Raw genomic sequence first — 21,944 nt, 5'->3', positions numbered from 1 at the left:
TTTAGTGCTTGTCAAAATTCATTTTATGGTTAAGTTAGTTTAATTAAATGTTATCCTTTTCTCCTGTTATGACATTGCTAAATACATGTTTAATAAGAAGCAGAAGAAAGTGTTTGGGTGCACAAACATTAAAGCTTTGATCATTACAAAAAATATATATGCTGTATGATTAAGAGAGACATAAGCAATTTCACGTTTTTAAGTGGTGCTCAGATGATGATGTTTGATTATAATGGTCTGACCTGTTCGTGGATTAATAAATGCCCTGGTGGATTCTGGCCAGAAATTATAATTCATCTCCTAATAACTCCTTAATTGTCCCAATGGAGCTGCGTTATTAATCTAGTTCTGATTGTCAAATGGAACAACAAATTATTTATATACCAAAATCTGATGACACAATTTAATTATTAAATGCACGCTCACAATCATCTAAAATATTCCATACAAACCTTTCAGTTCAGAATGCAATCACAAATGTTATTTTATTGGAAGTTCCTCTATTATGTGATATTTAGCTGATATCCATACGGTTCAGCCTAGAGGTTACATCGCAGATTTCCATATTGTGACATTCCCCGTGGCCCGCGTTCACCGCCGCTGTGATATAATAGCTTGTGCTCGTGGATCCGGTTGGCATGTTAAATGTAGTCTGGCGGGGGGTTGATCAGGACGAGACGAGGACTTTCTCCCGGGAGTCGTCAGGACTCAACCAATCACAGAATCACTTCAGGCGCAGCGCAAACTAACTGTAAATCTGTTTCAATAAAGCATTACCTCAGAGCCTGGAAGCCTAATAACTAAGAGCCAAAATTCAACTGGCACTTTTTTTTATTTATTTTTTATTAATATTAGTATTTGTACTGCCCTAAACCAAAATGTTAAGCCTTAATGTGTGTATGCCACATATCTGTGACATTTGTTCTGTACTGACATTTAGACTTCGTGAAATAAAAATGTTAAGCTGCAATACTTGCCATTGCCGATCAGTCCTAAATGTTGTTTAGATAATAAATGTGTCCAAACACACACACACACACACACACACACACACACACACACACACACACACACACACACACACACACACACACACACACACACACACACAGAGAGAGACACAGACACACACACACACACACACACACACACACACACTCTCTTATCAGTGTTTTGCACATGGTAGGCCAGGATATGCATTGTTAGCTAAGGCATTTATTCAAATCATTTCAACTGTATCTTGATGTCACACACACACACACACACACACACATGCCCAGTAAAATATATGTATTTGAAATGTGTAAAACCGACAGGTGCTGAACATCTGATCTGTTCTGTTCTCTGTTAGTTCTGCTAATGAATTGGCCTGTAGAGTTATGATGGCTCTACAGAGGACAAGCGAGGAACTGAACATCAGTAGCAGAGCGTCTGTGGTGTGTCATGACACGTGAAACATGGAGTTTTTATTATTGTATTTTTTGGCATGTCACATTTCTGCAAGTATGTTGTATTAATAAGTGTTTTGAAATGGTCTTTTTTGGTTCCTTTGTTTTTGACAAATCTATGTCATGGCTTTTTAGTCAATGCTGTAAAAGCTCGGATGAAATAATCTCTTTATTTTGCGCTGCCTCTGTTGATGTTGAATGGACCAATACTGATGCATCTTAGTTATTGCAGATGATCTTTTTCTTTTAAATAGTATTTGGTTTCATGCATCCATTCATCATTTATTATAAAGTCATTGTCATTTTAAAAGAGTGTGTATGGTGTATGAATATAGATGGTGTGTTAACCTGAAGGTGGCCCAGGTCCTTACAATGCCTTTTTTTTTTTTTTTTGTGCGAAAAATGACTCAATTTCATACATATTGAGGAAGAGTAAAGCACTTCGAGAAATTGATATTCCAAGGAGCGCTCGAGCTCATTTTGAGAGGATCAGATTTCTGCTTTGTTGCTCACAAGTTGTTCAGTTTTTACAGACTATTAACTTTTATTATGACAGCAGCTCACGCAACGACAGCCAATCAGAACAGTCACAGCCTTTATTATTAAAGTTAGATGACCTCAGCACTGGGGGAGCATGAATCCTAAAATTCAACATGAGAAGTATTTGTGGTATTTGTGGAACTATTTGTCATACTTATAGTACGGCTGTTGTAGGAGAACAGAAGAAGAATCTAGCTCATTTTTAAACAAGCAATATAAATATATGTTGGCCTAGATTTTATTTTGAGCAATTGGCGAGAACAGAGACCAGCCTCATGATGTAAGCCTCCAGTCCCGTACAGCAGAAGAAGCACACAATAATATTAGTGTGGCGTAGAAGTGAAATCGGCTACACAGATTTAACAGTTTCAGTGTAAAAAAAAAAAAAAGTGCAGGATTAGGACAACATGAATGAACACTTTAGAATTAGCACTTTATAATAATGTTCATTATTTAACGTTAGTTCATGTATTTACTAACATGAACTAACAATGAGCAATACATTTGTTACAGTATTTATTAATCTTGGTTAATGTTAATTAATAAAAATACAGCTGTTCATTGTGTGTTCATGTTTGTTCACAGTGCATTAACTAATGTTAACAAATACAACCTTTGATTTAATAATGCATTAGTAAATGTTGAAACTAATATTAACTAAAATGAATAAATGCTATTGGTCATTCTTAGTTCATGTTAACTAAGGTAGGTAATAATGTTAACTAATGAACCTTATTGTAAAGTGTTACCGGTTTTCTTTTTTTGTAATTTTTTTGTCTGGTTCCCTGCATGAGATTCTGATTGGCCAGCACAGGATTCTGGTGCAGTGATAAAAACCATAGTCCTAAATAACACTATAGTACATAAAGTGTAATCGGGTATGTGTAAGTGTAGCTTTCAGTAAATTAATTTCAAAATTAAAGGTAATTAATAAAAGGTAAATTAAATTTGCCAACGCAAACCAAATAAATTAACTTGTACAGCAAGGTACATTTGAAATAACAGTAGCTCTGTCCTGTAGATAATCCAGCTAAAACCAGCTTTAGTTTATAGGTTTGTTGCAGAGCATGTTCTGGTATCTGCTGGTCCAAGCCGGTGTAATGGAGGCCGGTTAGCAAAGCTTGGTAAACCTCAGTCCCCTGGCCTCGGGGCGGGTGCGAGTCCGAACAGTTACATTAGTGCCGCGTGACCCAGATACGAGGGAGATTTAGGAGGGAGTGTGCAATGGACGAGTGCACGAGTAGATTCAGAGGGGTCTGGCATCTCTTTTTCTGGTAAAAGAAGGTCCACCAGCTCAGCTAGGTCCACATTAGTTGACAATCAAATGTGTAGGTTAGCTTGGACCAGAAACTTGAGCTGGTTTTAGTTGGACTGTCCAGCAGATTTTTTTTGAGATGACATTTTAATGCCTAAAGCTCCATATTTTTATTTAGTTATATTCAGCAATTCCGAAAAATTTGAGATTTAAATAAAGGTTGATCGATAACCAATGAAAACAAACGTTTGCATATGTGAAAGGGGTGTGAAATGACAATCTGTTACAATGACAAAAAATGTGTTGCAATAACAAAAATTATGTTTCTATTTATATAGGACTGAGTGTGGTCTTTCCTCACTCCTTTCACCAGCCTCAAACCCAGAGCCAATGCCAAAGCCTGCCAAGTCTGACCAGGTGTGTGAGCCGGTATTACTGTTACTGGTATTGCTGGTGGTCATCAATGGGTTAAGTTTATGAAAAGTCTTTGTTGTCCAGCCCCAAGTTTCCTTCATCGTGGATGGTCCCGCCCAGCCTCCCTCTCCCTCCTCTGCTGCCAAAGACAGCCTATTCCTATGTCTCCCTTCAGTTCGCAGGTCAACCAGTGGTTCAGCCATGCTGCTCAGATCAGCCTTTGGGCTCCCAGTCGTCAGCTCTGCCTTGGAGCATGGATCCCTCAGCCTAACCTCGGCTTAATGCTCCCTCAGCTCCACCTTCGCCATCCGACCCATCAGCTCCACCTCGGCCATCCGACCCATCGGCTCCACCTCGGCTCAATGCTCCCTCAGCTCCACCTTCGCCATCCGACCCATCGGCTCCACCTCGGCCTTCCGACCCATCGGCTCCACCTCGGCCATCCGACCCATCGCCTCTACCTCGGCTCAATGCTCCCTCAGCTCCACCTTCGCCATCCGACCCATCGGCTCCACCTCGGCCTTCCGACCCATCGGCTTCACCTCGGCCATCCGACCCATCGGCTCCACCTCGGCTCAATGCTCCCTCAGCTCCACCTTCGCCATCCGACCCATTAGCTCCACCTCGGCCATCCGACCCATCGGCTCCACCTCGGCTCAATGCTCCCTCAGCTCCACCTTCGCCATCCGACCCATCGGCTCCACCTCGGCCTTCCGACCCATCGGCTCCACCTCGGCCTTCCGACCCATCGGCTCCACCTCGGCCATCCGACCCATCGCCTCTACCTCGGCTCAATGCTCCCTCAGCTCCACCTCGGCTTAATGCTCCCTCAGCTCCACCTTCGCCATCCGACCCATCAGCTCCACCTCGGCCATCCGACCCATCGGCTCCACCTCGGCTCAATGCTCCCTCAGCTCCACCTTCGCCATCCGACCCATCGGCTCCACCTCGCCCTTCCGACCCATCGGCTCCACCTCGGCCTTCCGACCCATCGGCTCCACCTCGGCCATCCGACCCATCGCCTCTACCTCGGCTCAATGCTCCCTCAGCTCCACCTTCGCCATCCGACCCATCGGCTCCACCTCGGCCTTCCGACCCATCGGCTTCACCTCGGCCATCCGACCCATCGGCTCCACCTCGGCTCAATGCTCCCTCAGCTCCACCTCGGCTCAATGCTCCCTCAGCTCCACTTTCGCCATCCGACCCATCGGCTCCACCTCGGCCTTCCGACCCATCGGCTCCACCTCGGCCATCCGACCCATCGGCTCAACCTCGGCTCAATGCTCCCTCAGCTCCACCTCGGCTCAATGCTCCCTCAGCTCCACCTCGGCTCAATGCTCCCTCAGCTCCACCTCGGCTCAATGCTCCCTCAGCTCCACCTCGGCTCAATGCTCCCTCAGCTCCACCTCGGCTCAATGCTCCCTCAGCTCCACCGTGATCCCTCAGACCCAGCCAGGCTCCCTCGCCCCTCCGGCTCCACATTGGTCAGTCATCACCCTGGTTGCGCCATTGACTTCTGGTCCTCCGGCTCTGCCTCATCCCTTCAGCCCTTCGACTCCACCAGGCTCTTCTTTCCCTCTGGCTCCAGCCCGGTCTACTGAGCTTTTGGCTTGCTTAGTTGGGGACACTTAATATTCAACAATATTATTGATCTGCCTGCATTGACACCATTATATGAGAACTGAACTGAGCTGGACAATGACATTACTGTTTTCTCTCCAGAGCGGCTATATATATAACTAGGTAAAACAGAATGATATATGTAATTAGCAATAAGGTCAACTGCAAAGCCTTGCCTTGCTTCAAAGACCAGACCATGTTTACAAGTGCACCAAAATATGTGCTAGGCAAAAGGCTAATCCCACTAGACCAGTACTCCATGTGCACTGGCTACCATATTACACTCAAAATCTTTCCCTCAAATTAAACATGACAAGAAAAAAACTGATTAAAATGTACTGTAATTAATACTGCTCTGAACTAGGACATTAGAAAAGTTAAATACCATGGAGTTTATGAAGTCACCCCTATCATAAATAACACATCTTGCAAGAAGTTCTGCTCTCTTAATTAGATTTACAACATTTAAAAAAAAACTACAATTACGATCTCCTTAATCTTACTGAAACATAAACCGCTTTGTAATGAATAACTTACTAATTTACACAGGTCTGGTTGAGCATGATACTGCAGCTCTGCAGACACTGCAATTATAAACAAACCATTTGCATGTTCATAAACTTAACCTATTAATGACAGTCTCAAATGCGACGGATGAATGTTATCTGTACATTTTCCCCTCACTTACAGTAACAAGTCACTTACAAATCAATGTCAGTTTTAGTCCTCACCACCTCCACTGATACTTGATTACAACTGTGTGTCTCCAACGTATTTTTTCCTGATGCCAGCATATATTTTTTATTGTTTGCAATCGGAGCGCCACTTAATTAAAAAAGCCAGCAGGTCCTGAGCGTCTTTGTCTATGGTCTAAAGTTGAGTGAAAAAAAAAGTTCAGCTTTGGGTAAATTATTTTATACTGTCACTTGTACCCAGCTTCCAGTTACCCATTTCAATTCCCAGAAAGCAACATAGTGTCGGCCCAGCCACATCTGGTACATGTGGATTGTAATTATTTTGTTGCTGTCTGGGTTGATTACAGATTCTCAGTTCTTTGTACATAAGAAGTTAAGACACACACATGAAAATACAATCAGATCTCAAAGGCTTGCTCACATCATCACTGGATGGGATCAAATCTATAGCAATACAAGTGTACATGACAACATGCCCCAATTGATTGATTGATTGATTGATTGATTGATTAGTTGGTTGATTGGTTGATTGGTTGATTGATTGATTGATTGATTGATTTATTCTTTTTTTTTTTGGGGGGGGGGGGGGGGCATTTGACAGCATATGGCAGCACTTTAAAGTGAATTTACAACACAAATGAGTTCATAATGGGGTGATCATTTCCTCTTCCACTTCTGATAATAAGACAAAACACTTTAACATTCTCCCTGAGGGTGAGAGAAATCAGCTGAGAGCAAAGCACAGTCTCTGGCTGTCTAATCACTTGTGAGATTGAGTGATGGCATTTCCATTTGCCTCCTACTATTGCGTTCTAGTGCTGCACACACACTGAGAGCCTCGGACATGCTACATTAGTCTCCTAATATATAAGGAGCTCATAGTCAGAGAAAAAATTCAACTTTCACATTCATCTTATATTCTCTTGCCGAAGGAGACTGGAAGCACAACATTTGAATACAAACAGGAAAATAATCCAAATGAGGGATATGAGGATAGAATTAAGGATATAATTTTTGTCTGAATTTATCAAATAAATCCTTAAGGTTGATTTACATGATTCTCTGGAATACTTTCTGATTAGTCAATCACACCACTGAAGTTACTGAAATTACGGAAAAATTAGAATATAGTGCAAAAGTTCATTTATTTCAGTAATTCAACTTAAAAGGTGAAACTAATATATTATATAGACTCATTACATGCAAAGTGAGATATTTCAAGCCTTTATTTGTTATAATTTTGATGATTATGACTTACAGCTTATGAAAACCTTTTCACATATTCTATAATCATCAAAATTATAACAAATAAAGGCTTGAAATATCTCACCTTGCATGTAATGAGTCTATTTAGTTTTATCTTTTAAGCTGAATTACTGAAATAAATGAACTTTTGCACCATATTCTAATTTTTCCAGTTTCACCTGTATAACAGTATGTGTATATAATATGTATATTTGACTGTTGGTCTCTCTCTTTACATACAAGCACACATACAAGTAAGGCCTTACACCACAGAAAGCCTTATATTAGTTATATAATATAATAGTTATATTATGACTGAAGAATTGTATTCTCATGTTACCGACTACAAAGACAATGATAGCTGTGGGTTTTATGCTGTTGCTTTGCAAAATCATATTGCAATAATATAAGTTTTCCCTGCGATAAATTTCAGCTGCAATTGCACAGTCACTTAGAATTAGTTCATTTGACAATGAAACTAACAACAAATTTCGCTGCTGATATGGACACTGAACTAAAAATGTATAAGTACGAAAAAATTGCTATACTGAAGCTGTCATCAACTAAACCAGCAGGGAATGCTGACTGGTGGACACCACTGGCTTACTGAAAGGGGATAAATGAAAGTGTGGAAAGTAAAAGATATAGGTTTGCAGTTTCTAGAGAGCTGTAAGAAACTAATGATGCAAGGTATATGACAAACTGATTTTGTTTGCCTTTAATTGTATTGTCCCCAAGTGATTAAACACTGCTATTTAAAGTTTATTGCATAATGTGAAGATACAAAGAAAGAGCAGAATGTTGCAAGACATTGCAATTAGAATCACTGATTAGAAACATGGAAAAAGGGAATATTTTGTATTTTTGTTTTTTTGCATTACACTCCATCTCACAAACGATGATATATGAAGTCAATTTTGCCATCATAGGCGCAGCTGCTATAAAGTCCAAATTGTTTTCTTTAATAATCCATATTGTGCCACAAATGCTGTTGATATAATTTAACATGAACCTAGAACATTATTGTTCCCTTTCGAAAGGGAACTCGCACTGCATCGAATGACGCTAGGGGAATGCCTCAGGCGTGACAGGTGTCTGAAATCACTATCAAATCACGGCAATCATGTTGACCGGAGGCAGCCCGTGAATCATTAGCGTGAATGATTAACGTGCGACCTGGATATATAAAAGGGCGCCTTGCAAACATGACAAGGAATGTTCTGTCTGTATCTCTAAAGAGGAGATACGGTAAGATTACAATGAAACGCACGGAGACCGTTTTCTGAAGTGTGCCGACCCGTGCCCACGGTTTTTCACGCCAGGTGACACACACGAACTCTGCGTTTTCTACTTGGGTGTAGAGCACGTACGGGAGGTTCTCGAGCAAACTGTGAAGAGAGCTCAGCATCTGGACCTCATGGTTCAGGTCCCGCTCATGCTGAAGCAGAGCGGCGACTTGCATCATGGGGTTCCCAGATGGAGGGGTGTAAACCTCTCAGACTATTCGACGGCTGACGAGGGTGAGTTGCAGGTGGATGATGAGAATTATTCTCCTACTGTTCCTGCAGCGAGTGTTCTTCAGGACGAGCAGGAGATGGTTGATGAGGGTGACAATCAGGTAGATCCTGAGCCCTCTCAACCACTCCACCCCGTATATGCGGAGCTAGTGGACGTTATGGAGCACTCCGCCGGCAGGCTGCAGCTTCCTTGGTGGCGCGTTAGGGGAGAGACTGACGAACGGTGAGCCTTCCATTCCTTCCTGATCTTCACACAGAGATCGAGAGGGCATGGAAGAACCCATACTCTGCCCGTATTCACAGACATCAGCGGGGTAGTTTCGCTGATGTTGAGGGGATCGCAGAGCATGGGTATGTGTCGATGCCGCCCATTGACAAGACGTTTGCGAACTATCTTGTGTCTGGGCGGGCGTCGACACTGAGAGCTCCAACTCTGCCATTCAAACCGTTAAAAACATCAGCACGTTTGAATGGCATACATGGCAGCGGGTCAGGCCGGTGCTGCTCTGCACACCATGGTGGTACTACAGGCGTACCAGGCCGACCTGCTGCGGGATCTCGACCAGGGGGCAGGGATGTCCCCTGAGGCGGTCACTGAGCTGTGCCATACCACTGACCTTGCTCTCCAGGCCACCAAACAAACTGTCGGTCGATGGCGGCGATGGTGGCCATGGAGAGGCATCTGTGGTTAAACCTGGGAGATAGAGAAGGCCTTTCTCCTCGATTCGCCGGTCTCGCCCTCTGAAGAGCCCTCTCGTGCGCCCCCTCCATGGAGGAGCAGGGCGCAGAAGAGGCATGACTCCCGCAAGAACAGGGATCTGAGGGAGGTTATCCAGCACAAGCGCACACAGCATCGCTGATGGATAATCTCCCCGGAGGGCTTCATTACATCACAGCCCTCTCCTCTCTTCCCGACTCCCCAGGCATTCCTTACGGCCCACGGGACGGTCTGACATTTTTATCCTGAGTTCATCGCCCCCTTGAGCTCTGTTTGGGTTTTCAGTAGGCTGTTCGGATCTGATCGGGTCGATATTTTTTTTTCGTAAGGCTGTGGCTTCTCTGAGCCCTCAGGTAGATCTATGCTTGCAGGCTGGCCCTCACCTGGGCCGCCTCTGTAGCTGGCCTAGGCTACGCTAGAGATAGTGGAGACGTTCTGCTGAAGCATTTTTGCCATTCACTATGTGAGGGCTTCCTTCCTCCCTAGATTACAGTCTCCTCCCATAATAATTGTTCGGCAAAGGCCCGCCCCCTTCTCTGAATTCAGGAGTGTTAAGAGTAATGCAGGTTGGTAGTCGAGGCACCCTGTTAAAATTATCAGGGGCAGATGGTTGTTGCTCCCCCGTCGACTCAGGGTAGTTCTGAGTACTCCATTCTCAGCTCTGTATCAGTCTAACTCACACCACGATGGATCGGTTGAGCGGAGAGTTCTAAACTTCATTTTATTCTGTTTTTTTATTACACTCTCCTTCACGCCGATGCGTTTAGATGGTAGGCCCCTCAATCTGGGGCCTCTACTGAGGCAGAGTGGCGTATGCTGTACTCCCCTTGCTTAAAGGGTATTGCTTTGTTGCTGAGTACACTGCCTTTGGCAATGTGATTAGGTACCAGGATGCTGTAGGCGCTGTATAAACAGCTTTTCTGCCAACGAAGGCTGCATGTTTAGGTAGTAGGCCTCAGCAGGCCTACTTGACCGAGCAGCCTCCAAGAGGGCTTTTTAGGCCAGCTTGCCTCAGGTGGTTGGCCTTTGTGGTTCGGGCAGTAGACTCACTGATGGGTAGAAGGCATTAACAGGCCTCCTCGGAGGTGGGTCCCAACATTGTGGGACATACATTATGTTCGCGACCAGGTAGCTAGCCTAATTAGGCCTCCTGTGGGTGGGCCCAATAGTTATGTTTAAATAGTATAGTTCCCAATATACTTGCTATCAGCTAATAGGCCTGACCAGGCCTCCCTGATAGGCGAGTCCCCAGCAGCAGTTGGCCATATCAGGCCACCATGTAGCTCAGTCCCCGACCTCTCTGGTCCGTGGTAGGTTTCATAGGAAGACTTTCAAGAGGCTGGCTAAAACAGGCCGCTCCGAGACTGGGCCCCAGGACTGGCTGGCCTTAGCAGGCCTCCCTGAAGGTGAGCTCTCAAATATTGTAGCTGTCAGGTAGTAGGCCTCATCAGGCCTCCCTGAAGGTGAGTCCCCTCATGCTGTGGTTGTCAGGTAGTAGGCCTCACCAGGCCTCCCTGGAGGAGTTTCCACTCATGGTAGTCACCAGGTAGTAGGCCTCACCCGGCCTCCCTGAAGGAGTTTCCACTTATGGTGGTTATCAGGTAGTAGGCCTCACCAGGCCTCCCTGTGAGTGGTCTCCCAGCAGTGCTGGGTTCAGGCAGCTAGTGGCTGCTTCCTATCAGTTCATCTGGCCTTATCAGGCAGCTGCTGAAGGCGAGCTTGCGCCCTGGCTCGACTAAAGTGTTCATTCTCTGCTACTGGTTCCCTCCCGGAACCTCTTTTATCCTGCCTACAGCCTGGTTTGCCTACCAGGCGGACCATGTGCCCCCCTTTTATCATAGGGTTACTATGAGTACGCAGACTCCGGAGTCTGGTCAGACGGTCGTAGGCCTTTCATGAGGCCTCCCAGTTAGATCAGTCCTTAGACCTTCTCAGACCTCCTCAGTGCTTTGAAACATAAGCACTGGGTAGATCCGTGGATCGAGCAGAGTAACTCCCCTCGCTAGCAAGGGTTGTATGCACTATGCTGAGTCTCGGAGATCCGGATCGAGTGGTTCACTGCCAGCTTCGCAGTCCCTCGGGTTGGATGCCTTTCCTAAAGACAAGTGTCCAGAGGCTCTGACTTCAGACAGACAGGAAGTTGCCAGACTGAAGTGTTTATGTAAGTGACACCAGGTCAGGCCGTCCTGGTGGCATTTTGGGTGGTACGTCCCCGAATAGTGACTGGCTGGGGTTCCTTCAGGTTCCCTAGCCACATTCCCTAGAAGAGACAGCTTCTAATTTGATGTTGTGGTCCTAGGCTCTTGAGCAGACCCAGGTAGGCCTTCATTAAACTATGTTTATGGAAGTTTTCCTGTGAAACATATAGCTTGGGCTATGACCGTAGGGAATGCTGTCACTGACAGCCCAGTGTGACGCCTCTCTGAGAGCTGCTCTGCTCTGATTGGTCAGAAAGCAAACGCTCATTATCATATCTGAATCTCAGCTCTTGATCACAGTTATACGAACAGTAATGATGGCGTGGGTTTTACCGTATCAATCTCATCAAAGTGGATTTGCTTTGTCAGCAGAAAACAGTGTCTTCTCCACATGAACAACATGAACCAAACTCTTCCAGTCTCAGATACACTACAGTGTTTGTGGGCGGGGCAAAGATATGCTGCTCAGCCAATCAAGACCAGAGATGGGCGTTATGCAAATTTATGGAAGTGAGACTGAAATTGCTGACGACTAATTTTTAGGCAGCTCAGAATTGATTATATCTTTTAGGAGACAAGACCTTTACAGTGTGATCTTTAAAACTTTGCAGACATTTTACATTCACAAAAAGCTCTATTACACACTACATGAAATATAATATCCTAAAAAAGAAATTAAATTCACACAGTAAAAATTCAGCTTGAAATCGCTTTTGCAATTCTTGCCAGAAAGTAATCCCCACAAATGTGTGGCCACAGTCCTTATTACACCTTCTCTCCGAATAGTGACCGGATCAATGTTTAAACACATCCGTCAGGCTCTGAACGGGAAAGGCATGTCAGGTCAGAGCACAGGGTTTGGTGCGAACATGGAGAGCTGGCGGCTCGCTGTAATTAGTGCTGCCAATCAGTGAGATGTTGAGATGTTGAGCACTGATCGCAGGTGAAAGCTCAGCTGATGAAGAACACTGATGTATCCACAGCATGGGACATGTGAGACGGGAACCAGTGAAGTCATGCCTGTCAGGACCGTCTCTCGTCAGAAGACGTTGAACTGCGTTTATTCTAATTACAGTCTGACGCCAGAATTAAACTAGCAGCGAGACACATTATTGCCACAGTGTCAAGAACGGAAATAAACAAAATGGTACATCTGGGAAAAGGGGAAGCTGAAAACATGGTTGCAGGGTTTTTTTTCCAACTGCTAACACACAAAATCCTTACTTGTCACACTAACCTGACACTCAGACACCAGAACCACAAACCAAATCTGCAAAACCATAAATGCCAAAAAAAAAAACAACAACACACAATTCTCTATGTAACACACAAATATAACAGGAAGTCAAACACAACCTGTCAAAATGCCACAGTAATTCATCAGAGCCTCACACACACTCCTTACACACGCTCACACACACTCCTCACATCTGAAAACACTCATTGCTTTACCGAACACCAACCAACCATGGCTTTAGAATAGGCCTATAAAAGGCCAAAGGTCGAGTTGAAGGTTTTTCAGACTGTGTAATACTGTATTCACAACCACAAATGCTTACAGTGAAAATACAAATAGTTTGGTTTCAGTCTGGCTTTCGGGTTTACCGTGAATTTTTCAACATCTCTCTGACAATTACTTTCAATCTTGTACAGAAATGTACATATGAGCTCATGAAAGAATAGCTTTAGGTTTTGAATAACTCTGTGTACAGTATATGTTATATCCAAAAATATTATATTATGGCAAAGGTTTGCTACGCAAGACAAATGTTTGCTTTTGAGATGTTTGTGATATGTTGAATGCAGTGCTTCATTTTGCAAGAGATGTGAGGCATTTTGTGTGTGCAATTCTTGGATTTGTGTGTAAAGTTTTGAAAAAAAACCTGTAATTGTTGGTGTGGTTCTTGGTTCACTTTCATAACAGTCACTTCAAATCTGCATCACTAAGGTTGGAGTTTTGTTATTTTGGTCTGGACTTAAAAAGAAAAATTATACCAAGATCTAAAGATAAATAAATAAATAAAACAAAACTTGCCAATAAAAGTGAAATGCATTTCTTTATTTTTTGTAGACCAAAAGAACCAATTAAGAGAACTGAGCTACAAGTTTGAATACACCATAACATATCATAAACACACTTGATATTCTCTCTTAAAAGAACTTTAAGCAAACTTCAAAATCGAAACAACTACAGTATGTTTGGATTCTTCCAGCAAAATGTTGAAAAGAGGATCTGAATGAAGGTGGCAGAGATGCTTCAGGAAGTGTGTTAAACACCCTCTCTTCCCAGCACTCGTTCTCATGCTGAACCCTTGCTCTGTTTGGGGAAAATAAGAGAAAACAGTGAGTCAAGCCTCAGTGTTTGGGAGCTGCTGCCCAGACTGTTAATTAAGAAGGATGAATTAAAAACAGCCCTGTCTGGTCCTCCTCCCAAACCCCCGGCCCTTTGAACAACTTCGGCTTTGAAGGTTTTCTGAAAAAGAAATAGGAAAAGGGGGAAAAAAGAGCAAAAAAATTGGGCATCCCTCTTTTCCACACACACAAAAAAAGTTTACAATCATCCTGGGAACCCATGCTGTTTATTTTTAGATAAAGCAGGATTGTTTGTAGTAAAACATCTTCCAGTGCATTCATTCTCATGTCAGCGCTCATTTATTTCCACTTCAATAAGAAAATGTCTATATAGAGATAAACGTTTATGAGAATAAATCATTATTAAAAGAATAGTTCATTCAAAAAAAAGTTTTAGTTGCTATTAGGAGAAAATAGTCGTTGCAGTAGTGGGTAGCTGTGCATAAATTCACTATTTTCTTAGTGATCTTTGTAAACAGGTCATAAATAATTCAACTCATATTATGAGGGCTAAAGTAACTATAGTCTTATGCCACTTGTACATTTGTAGACCCTTTCTCTGCATTTATCCCTGACTATATTCAAGAAACAACTGAAAACTCGTCTCTTCCGTCAGATAAAAAACAGAAAATCTTCCCTTATATGCTTTCACTATTCCTTAATCTCTCTCTATTCTTGCTTGTAACCATGTCTGAAACTTTGTATTACCAGCACTTCTTGTGTGCATTGCCTCTTTATGATGATTCGCTTGTTGTATTCCTCATGTTTAAGTCACTTTGGATAAATGTGTCTGCTAAATGGAAATGCATTTGATATTTCTTTGATCAAGTTTTGATAAGTTGCAAAACATTATCAGATTTAATGCAATACTGCGGCCAAACCCCTGTTAACCAACACACCAAACTCCAAAGACTAGATATACTTTACTTTTTCATTTCCACAAGTAATGGTTGTTTATGTCTGTCTGTGGGTTTTGGAAATTGCCTTTATTAGAGAGACGCCATGCCCATATATATATAGATGCCATATACATGTCACATTGTTAATGTGTTTCTGTTGTTTCTATGGACTTTTAGGTTGTTTTTCTCATTCAGTGTTTTTTCTTCATCTCTGTCGTCATTTTCATTAGTTCATTTTCATCACCTGTCTAGTTAATCAGTTAATCATCTTTCATTGTCATCACCTGTTGTACCCTCGTCATCCTCTGTGTATTTAAGTTCCTGTCTTTCTTCTTTCAGTGGTCGGTCAATGTGTTTGTTTGTATATGTTATTGTGTATGGAGAGTGTTACCCTTGCCTGTACCAGTTTTGTTTAAGTTTTATTATAGTAAAAGTTTGAATTAGGAACTTTGGGCCTCAGCCTGTCTTCATCCGCACCATACCCGTGACAGATTGACCGACCCCCCTAAAATGGACGATTGGGTAAAAATTATCGTCCTGGCCAAGGAGAGCCAAGATCTCCCAGCCTTTGCCCATGGAGGGTCGTATGAGGGAACCCGTCTGGCCAGATTTCGCGGGACCCGTGGAGGCCGCAGTAGAGGCGGTGGTCGAGATGGACCCCGACACCATTCTCCGCTTTGGTCCCTCTCCGACCCTGGACGGTTGACGTCCAGCTCCAAGCCTCCTGCACCGCTGGTCCCGTCCAGCCCAGAGCTTCCTGCACCGCTGGTCCCGTCCAGCCCAGAGCTTCCTGCACCGCTGGTCCCGTCCAGCCCAGAGCTTCCTGCACCGCTGGTCCCGTCCAGCCCAGAGCTTCCTGCACCGCTGGTCCCGTCCAGCCCAGAGCTTCCTGCACCGCTGGTCCCGTCCAGCCCAGAGCTTCCTGCACCGCTGGTCCCGTCCAGCCCAGAGCTTCCTGCACCGCTGGTCCCGTCCAGCCCAGAGCTTCCTGCACCGCTGGTCCCGTCCAGCCCAGAGCTTCCTGCACCGCTGGTCCCGTCCAGCCCAGAGCTTCCTGCACCACTGGTCCCGTCCAGCCCAGAGCTTCCTGCACCGCTGGTCCCGTCCAGCCTAGAGCTTCCTGCACCGCTGGTCCCGTCCAGCCCAGGGCCTTCGCCACTGGTCCCGTTCAGCCCAGAGCCTTCGCCGCTGATCCCGTCCAGCCCAGGACCGCCTTCGCCGCTGGCCCCGGTCAGCTCAGAGTCCTCTTCGCCGCGGGTCCAGTCCAGTGCTGACCTCCCCAAGAAAATTTTGGGGGGGGGCAATAAGTCCTCTGAGGGGATCGTGGAGGCCCTGCCGACACGGTCGCCATGGCCGCCCGAAGGGTCCTCACCGCCATGGCCGCCCGAAGGGTCCTCACCGCCATGGCCGCCCGAAGGGTCCTCACCGCCATGGTCGCCCGAAGGGTCCTCACCGTCATGGCCGCCCGAAGGGTCCTCACCGCCATGGCCGCCCGAAGGGTCCTCACCGTCATGGCCGCCCGAAGGGTCCTCACCGCCATGGCCGCCCGAAGGGTCCTCACCGCCATGGCCGCCCGAAGGGTCCTCACCACCGTGGCCGCCCGAGGGGTCGTCTCCGCCGTGGCCACTCGAAGGGTCCTCACCACCATGGACGCCTGAGGGTCCGTCTGCTCCGCCATGGCCACGCCCTCATCCTGCTCCGCCCTGGCCACCTGCACGTCCTGCTCCGCCCTGGAGGCTTCCTGCTCCAGATCGGCCACCTGTTCATCAGCCTCCAGGGCGCCCACCCTCCCACCCCTTTGGATGTTTTACGGCGCGAGGACGCGCCTGGGGGGAGGGGGGGGTTCTGTCACATTGTTAATGTGTTTCTGTTGTTTCTATGGACTTTTAGGTTGTTTTTCTCATTCAGTGTTTTTTCTTCATCTCTGTCGTCATTTTCATTAGTTCATTTTCATCACCTGTCTAGTTAATCAGTTAATCATCTTTCATTGTCATCACCTGTTGTACCCTCGTCATCCTCTGTGTATTTAAGTTCCTGTCTTTCTTCTTTCAGTGGTCGGTCAATGTGTTTGTTTGTATATGTTATTGTGTATGGAGAGTGTTACCCTTGCCTGTACCAGTTTTGTTTAAGTTTTATTATAGTAAAAGTTTGAATTAGGAACTTTGGGCCTCAGCCTGTCTTCATCCGCACCATACCCGTGACAATACAGTATGACTATATACTATATAGAGACGGCAATGCCCCTGACTTTAGTGGGCTTAAAGTGGCTTGGGAAAGAGACCTATGGATTATGATCGAGGAAGAAATGTGGAAGCAGTTCATATCGAAATGGCAGACTACTGTTCGTTAAAATTCAAATTGATTAACTATGAATTTTTTAACAGATGCTACTGGACTCAAAGCAGATGAAGACACAATAAAGAATGCATATGCTAGAGGTGTAACAATATTTAATATGTTATAATAAAATTATTATAAAATCATTAATAAAATCATAAAATTAACATATATAATTAAATTCAATTTTACTGTGCATTTAAGCTGTCAGCATTATCAAATTATATATCATGATAAATATCGATATTGATCAACATTCACTCTAAAAAATGCTGGGTTGTTTCAACCCAATTTTGGGTAAAATATAGACAAACCCAAACGTTGGGTTAAAAATGTAAAAATGTAACCCAACATATGGGTTTGTCCATATTTTACCCAAAATTGGGTTGAAACAACTTAGCATTTTTTAGAGTGAAAAACAATTTCCAGATCATGTTTTAGTCATATCGCCCGGCCCTAATATTAGATATAATATTGTATAATTAATTATACAAAGTATAATTATGATAATCTCAGGTATCATATGCTTTATTTCATGTTTATTTGGGTGTCTAATACAAGTTTAAATAGAGCTTGAGTGATCGAATGGAATTGAAGCGTGGGTCAGGCAGACCAGTGACCGCTAAACTATATCAGCGGATGCTCAGATGATGACTCTAATCAACTATAGTATTTAAGCTCATTCACACACACACACACCTCCACCCCTTCACCTCCTAGCATCTTCATAATGAGCAGTGGATTCTGTATAGAAACTCTATGCACGTAATCATTGTATCTCCTTCTGTAAACATATGCTAAGAAACATTTGGTTATTAAAAGGCTTGGGGGATTTGTGTCTCAGGGATGTATCTCAAGCTGTCTGTATATGGCAGCTCGTGCACTAGAGCCTAAGCCTCTCACCAAATCCAAAGATTGTCCATATATTTAATTCTCAAAGTAGTCCTGACTGAAATATAATTTTGTCTGATCTTTATAGCCATACTGAAAGCAACAATGGATAATTCACCTCAGATATTGAAAATAAATTAAAGGACATGAGAATGTTCAAACTGTGAACAAACAAGTGTATTCTGTGAAAAAGATAGTTTCAGTCACTCAGTTTGTATTTTTAATAATTTTACAAAGGTGTAATATTTATGAATTGGTTTATGTACTTATCCATTTCTTTGCGAGTTCAATGCACTTGCAGAGAGACTCCGCCCACACACTCTTCTGATTGGCTGTGATTTTTTATTGATTTGGTTGTGAGTGCAGTGCACTTGCAGAGAGACTCCGCCCACACGCTCTTCTGATTGGCTGTGATTCTTGATTAATTTGGTTGTGAGTGCAGTGCACTTGCAGAGAGACTCCTCCCACACGCTCTTCTGATTGGCTGTGATTCTTGATTAATTTGGTTGTGAGTGCAATGCGCTTGCAGAGAGACTCCGCCCACACGCTCTTCTGATTGGCTGTGATTCTTGATTAATTTGGTTGTGAGTGCAGTGCACTTACAGAGAGACTCCGCCCACACGCTCTTCTGATTGGCTGTGATTCTTGATTGATTTGGTTGTGAGTTCAATGCACTTGCAGAGAGACTCCACCCACACGCTCTTTTGATTGGCTGTGATTCTTGATTGATTTGGTTGTGAGTGCAGAGCGCTTGCAGAGAGACTCCACCCACAAGCTCTTCTGATTCGCTGTGATATTTGATCGATTTGTCATGTTTTGTAGTCGTGTCGTTTGTTCTGGTGTGGACAGACAAATCACTTGTAATCTGATACGTCAGTTTAGGACACAGTGTTATTGAAAGCATGGCACAATCTCAGTGCTAGCAGATCCTGGTAAAGCAGTATTGTGGGTGGTTGATAAATAAATGTGCTAAAGTGCTTCAAAAGACCCCACCTCACCCCAGAATGCATGGTTGATTTAAGTTTTAAGTGTTGAGATTCCACTGTATTGTCAACAATCTACACAAACACTTTATTTTAGATATGACATAATCATGTTCTGTAGTCCAGACTGCGCTCTGCTTCGAGTCAACAAGCGGTTTTGAGCTGCCAGGTTAATCAAGGAATGCTATGTTTGTTTGGGACTTAAAGTCAAATGTCACGTCTCAGGATAATATGTGAAAGCAGCAGTGATGACAGACTACACTTGTGATTAAAGGTGAGGACATATTTTACTCTTTAGACGTGTGTGCTTTACTCAATGTCTTGTGAAAGTTACATAAAACTTGGGCCAAAAGAAAAATAAATCTGTAATTGTCTTTACACATAACATTAGCATGCATTTTGTTTAATTTTTTTTTTTTAAGCTGATTGCATTTACAATTTCTTGTAAAAGTTAGGCAAAACGTAAAAAAATAAATCTGCAATTCCTAATTTGTGGCCAATTTAAACATAATATTAATATATTAAACATAATATTTCAGGGTTATGTTTTTTAGCTGATTGCATTTACACTGTGGTCATTCATATTCTATTTTGTAACTGGATGTAGATCTGATAGAAATGCCTGATTTACATGTGAAGGACAGTTAGTCTATAAATGCCTTCAAACACATATGCTTGAGTCAACGTCTGATTTGGTTTAATTCCCTTGCAGAAGCGTCTCAAACGATGAATAGTACACATATGAGAATATGAAACGTAAAGAATCCATCGCCAGTATCTGGTACTGTAGTATGCTGCCTTTTTCTGGTAAAGATGCTTTACCGGCACAAAATTAGCTAGTGTGTACGATCCTGACCTAGTGAATACGGCATAATTGTACTCCATACTGGTCACAAATTATCTGGGCTCTGCAGATGTAGACTGCAAACAAAGATGGGCTCATCCCCCCCACCCTCCTCTGATTGTAATCAGCCCTGTCAATCTAAAGCCTCTCATTGTTGTGTTTTCAGCTTGAGAGCGCTCGTCTCTCATTGGTCTACTGTGGCCGGGAGACTGAGCTATGGATGACATTGAATTCGTGCCTGCCAAAAGCAGCTGCCTTTTTTGTTTTCCCCCCAATAATCTTCCAATGAATTTTCAAATTCCATGTGCCACAAGAGCCATTCAAGAGCTTGTGTCAACCTCAGTGAAAATGGGCTGAGATCGGGCTCTTTGCTGAGAGGATATTAAGTGCTACCAGACACAGGCTGCCTGGAGGCAGAGCAACTTAGCATGTCTAAAAGAGTGGGGGAGGAAAACGAAGACTGTGTGCGGGACAAATGGCTCTTTAGATCTTACATCATCTATCCAATGCACACACAGCGAGATGTCACATGAGGCTAACAAACACAAATGACATTTAATCTTGCACCAGAAACTAGTTTATCAGAAATGTCATGCTTCTCAGAACCACTGTAGCTGAAAGAGGACTGGGAGTTATTAAAGGATTAATTAACCTAAAAATGTAAAAACAAAAAACTATTTAATCACACACCCTCACTTCATTCCAAACCCATATGACTTTCTTTCTTCTGAATAGTGTGCTGGTCAGTCTTTACCATTCAATCGCACATCTACTGGATAAAATATACTCTAATAAAGTAATAAATAAATTGATAGAGTTTGACAATAAATTTGATTAATTTAAAGGGATGGTTCGGAGTAATTTCAACCTACACTCTAAAAAATGCTGGGTTGTTTTAACCCAAATCTGGGTCAAATAGGGACTAACCCAACCGTTGGGTTAACATTTTTAATTAAAACATTTAACCCAACTGCTGGGTTTGTCCATATTTGACCCAAATTTGGGTTGAAACAACCCAGCATTTTTTAGAGTGTAGGGTCCTTTGCACCATGACCTCGAGCCAAAGCAATGCATAAGGATGTCACTGTTTTCACAAATTTACGTTTTAATAGTTTATATAGAGACGATAACGGTATAATTTTAAAAACGTGCACTTTTAAACCCATTTTCAAATGTTTCAGTTTTCAGGACCCAAAACAGCGTTGTCGTGTACACTCTAAAAAATGCTGGGTTGTTTCAACCCAATTTTGGGTAAAATATGGACAAACCCAGCCGTTGGGTTAAATTTTTACATTACATTTTTAACCCAACATTTGGGTTTGTCCATATTTTACCCAAAATTGGGTTGAAACAACCCAGCATTTTTTAGAGTGTAAATTAATGCCCAAAACACATAAAAAGTTGTCAGTTTTTAGTTGAAAATGGTGTCATATACGGCCAGTTCAAGTCCATAGAAACAGAACATGATCTGACAATGTGTTTCTGAATTAATTTGTGTATTATTACGGGCACATTCACTTTCCCTTTCCGGTTCTGGATTTCAGAATTGATTTAATGGGTGTTTGCCCAGAGGGATGCGTTTTTGAATGATACATGGTCTATGTTGCCCACTGGATGTAGCAAAAAGCTTTCAGATTTAAGCTTTCTAGATGTATCCTCAATTTATATGTTTCCATCTAAAGCAAATTTAACATGTGCGCAAAATAACGCATGAGCACTATTTCCATCCTATTCGAATCATCACTTCCTGGAAAATTGGTCCAAAATATCAGTAATAAAAATGGAAGTTGCAGCAATCGGGGAAGAAACCTGTTTGTTTGCCTGGATTATTCCCATTGCTGTTTGCTGCCTGTCCTGATCTTCTGCCTGTTATGACCCATTTTACAAGAAAATTTTAAAGATTAGCCCCATTTAAAAAAAAAACATGTTCATGTTGTGCATTTGTAAGTTTCGTCTGGCCGCAAAGAAATATAGAGCTGAGTATCATC

Source organism: Phoxinus phoxinus (assembly GCF_949152265.1).
Source record: "Phoxinus phoxinus genome assembly, chromosome: 22".
Taxonomy (NCBI): domain Eukaryota; kingdom Metazoa; phylum Chordata; class Actinopteri; order Cypriniformes; family Leuciscidae; genus Phoxinus; species Phoxinus phoxinus.
The sequence above is the reverse complement of the archived record's forward strand: the minus strand, read 5'-3'. Positions refer to the sequence as shown.